Below are 3,630 nucleotides of genomic sequence, written 5' to 3' on the forward strand. Positions count from 1 at the left end.
CCTCAGCGAGAAACTCCCGAGCAAGTACTTCGGACCATACACAGTACTAAGGCGTGTAAGCGACGTGAGCTATGAAGTGATTCCAGACGGAGACCTGCCATCACCCAAGCGCCGTTTACCACGCGCAGAGACTGTACATGTCGTCCGCCTCAAGCCGTATTTTACACGGTGATGTAAAGTGTACTAGTGCAACAACCTTCTTTTTTTGCTGTCATCGCATCGTCCTCGAAAGAACTGCGAAGCGTTTTTTTTTCGTTGTTCCCAACGACAGAACCCATTTTTTTGCCTCATGTGCATGCCCGTACGTGTGCTAGTGCGTTTCTGTTTTTTTTTTGTCTTACCTAATTTGCGTACTTTCCGTGTACATCTTGTGTTTGAGCATCGAATCTATGCTTCATTGGGAGGGGGAATAATGCCACCTCGTGTTTTGAGCCAGCGAACAGTCAGCATTGCGCGCCCAGCAAAACCGCGAAGAAGACGACGAAGTCAAAAAGATCCCGCGCCAGCTGGAGAACCGTCGCTTAGTGTCTGGCTGCTCGTACTGTTACTTACTCTTGCCTAAGCGCGTGACAATATATAATTGAAGAAGAGGACGCACGTAATAATTCTCTGCTTTATTACCATTCAGGAATAATTAATTATGGAGTTTTATCTGACAAAACCCCAATTCGATTATAAGGCACGCCGCAGTGTGGGACTCCGGAAATTTCGACCACCTGGGGTTCTTTAAAGTGCACCTAAATCTAAGTACACGGGTGTTTTAGCATTTTGCCCCCATCGAAATGCGGCCGCCGTGGCCGGGATTCGATCCCGCGACCTCATGCTTAGCAGCCCAAAACTATAGCCGCTAAGCAACCACGGCGTGTAACATTTCGGATGGTGGGGCAGCCTTCGTCAAAATGAACACAGTGAAAAAGAATTAGCGCTGCTAAATACATTTCAACTGCTAATACATTTCAAATCTACGTACAGAGAATCTGTGTGAGTGCATAGAGAGTCGAAAGACGACTACGCGTTTTTCTGTTTTTTTTTTTTTTGCCTTTGCCCCGCACGGCCGCCGCTGATGCGCTGAATCGAGCGCCATTTCGTGACAGTAGACGTAGCCAGCAGCGGTGATGTCGCGCGCGTCCTCCGCAGTGATTGGTTGGCCTATTCGGCTAGAGAACTGCCACGCAGCACCCACGGTCACGAAAACCCGCTGATGTTCGCAAATAAAAGTTTCGCTTTTAAACTTTGCGAATACCAGTATCGCGGCAGTTTCTCCACAAAAAGTTAATCGGCTGTAACGACTCAGACAAAGAGTTGGGCGGTCTCTTTTCCTGTGCCCAGCTGGAAAAATGCTGGGGTTGTAGATTGGGTAGCACGACTCGTCAGACTTCGGATTACCGACGTAACCCGGTGGCTTACTAAGAAGCGTTCCTAGTAGCCAGCGCCGTCGCACCTGAAAATCGCGAACCACTGAAAATTCACACATGTCATAGTGCGACGATCGCTATTTCTCACTAAACATTCGAACAAGTAAGGCTGGTAGGGTACGTACATTTGCCTACGGACCATATGGGTACGTGTTTGTCGACGCTTACTGAAGTGAGCCCACGCAGGGAATATGTAGAAATGCGCCGGTTCGGGTGTGTCTGCCATGTTCGCAGATGTTTTCGTACAACCTACGTGGCACAACACTATAGACGAGAAAACCATGGCCAGGCGGCGCTACTGCGCCTCCTGACAGCGCCCCAATGTGGAAACGCCAAGCAGCGCGGTCGCGTCGTGGCGCAATCTCCGGATTGTTTACATTGTGCCGTCCGCGCTTTTCTTCGCTGCTCGTTCTCACGGCGCTCCGTTTTCGACGGCGGCAGATCGCCTGCTTGCGCAACAGCGATGCAAAGATCGCCGTGCGGTTTCAAGAAGGCTGCCGACGCCGACAGCTTTTTTCCGTGGCGGCAACCTCACGATAGGGGAGCGTCTGCTTCCGAACGTGTACGGCGTTGAACAAATTGTGGACGGTGATGTGAGAGTGAAAGCCAAGTGCGTGTCACAGGTGTCCGACAAAATCGTAGACGACGTCGAGTTAGAGGTACGCACCATGTTCAGAAATTTAGCCACCTTTATTTCAATTACAACATAAGTCACACTGGCAGCAGGAACTTCTGTTGTCATACTACTCGATGACTGCAGATCCATTGGGCTGTTTCTTGACGGTTCCGTCACTTCACAAAGGCATGTTCTGGAGTCTGTTTCACACGTGTCTTGCTACTGCTCAAGAGCTGTGTCGCTGCAGTACGAAAGCACATGTCCCGGTGGTGCTGACTGCTGAGAAAACTTGTGGTTGCCATTGGTCTGTTTGGCGCCGCTTCCATCTGCATCGCATATAAATGAAACAGTATGTGTGCCTATTTGTTGTGGGGATTAAATTACTCCCATTAATATGTTTGCAAAGGTAACGTTCCTGTGATTGTGTGCATATATTATTCTACAAGAGTGGTACCACTACAAGTTATGATACTTGCACACTTAGATACTTAGAAAGCATGGGCAAACAACAAACACAACGCGCACGTCTCGAGCGGCTGCTTTCCGATCTGCCGCTTCCCGACGCACGCGACGACCGCGGCTTGCATTAAATATGGTCTGCTACCACACAAAAGTGGCGCGCGGCCCCTTTCGTTACCTGCACAACTAGTAATCTAAGTTGCAGCGTTTGGAAAAGGGAAATAATTCTCTTGAGCTCGTCCATGCCGATCGCGAGGGAAGGCACAGTGCAATCAAATAAATTCGGGGGTTCTAAGTGCCAAAACCACGAAATCATTATGAGGCCCGCTGTAATGGGGAGTCTCAGGAATAATTTTAACCTCTGGGGGTTCTTTAACATGCATAAAAATCAAAGCACACGGTAACAAGGGTGTTCTTGCATTTTGCCCCTATCGAGATGCGGCCGCCGTGGCTGGGAATCGAGCACGCATCGTAGAGCTTAGCGGCGCGACACGCATGCATTTACCGCTAACAAACGGCGGATGCCACCACAATTCCACAACGCGACACGACTAAACAAACGGCCGTGCACTAAAAACAGGCATATGACTATTCCGCTTTCAAGATATTACACGCGAATGCGAAAGTATGAGACTTACTTGACTCGGCGCACTGCAGTTATCCATGCTTGTCGTCTGTCCTTCTCGTACCACTTCCCAGGAAATCTGTAGAACTTCACGGGCGGCGTACGACCTTTCGTGTTTTCGAGGCTGCTGTGGCAATCAACAACACATCAGTATTGCGTGCCACCTTTCCTGGCTGATGAGGTCGCACTCGGCACCGCAAAAACCACACGCACGAGCGCTCCCGCCGTACAGAACACGGGCGCGTGCTAGCGCAGCGACGACCCTCGGAACTTCTATCGGTCCGCTAGGGAAGCATTCGGCGCTGGTGCCGCGCGGGCAAACTTTAGGTTGCCCCGTCTATTGCCTCAACTTGTTAGAATTCACGTGGAATTTTCGCGTGCAACGCGCCTAAATCGACCAAACCATGCCGTGCACAGCGGTGGCGGGGTCTTCTAGTGGTGTGTTAATGAGAGGCTACTGGGCGGTTGCGTGAGATGGCGCCACCAGTTCAAGCATGTGGTGCTAATAGTAAAAG

General features: G+C 50.4%; 1 long non-coding RNA gene across 1 annotated transcript; it reads right to left on the minus strand.

Annotated features, from left to right (window-relative positions):
- Nucleotides 1-2,086: 2,086 nt before the first annotated feature.
- LOC142569982 (uncharacterized) lies at nucleotides 2,087-3,425 on the minus strand. Its single transcript, XR_012825653.1, has 2 exons — nucleotides 3,129-3,425; nucleotides 2,087-2,357 (listed from the first exon to the last, which is right to left on the minus strand). It is a non-coding gene; the product is annotated as an uncharacterized LOC142569982 (long non-coding RNA).
- Between the last annotated feature and the right edge of the window lie 205 nt (nucleotides 3,426-3,630).

Source organism: Dermacentor variabilis, chromosome 1 (genome assembly GCF_050947875.1).
Source record: "Dermacentor variabilis isolate Ectoservices chromosome 1, ASM5094787v1, whole genome shotgun sequence".
NCBI classification, from domain to species: Eukaryota; Metazoa; Arthropoda; class Arachnida; order Ixodida; family Ixodidae; genus Dermacentor; species Dermacentor variabilis.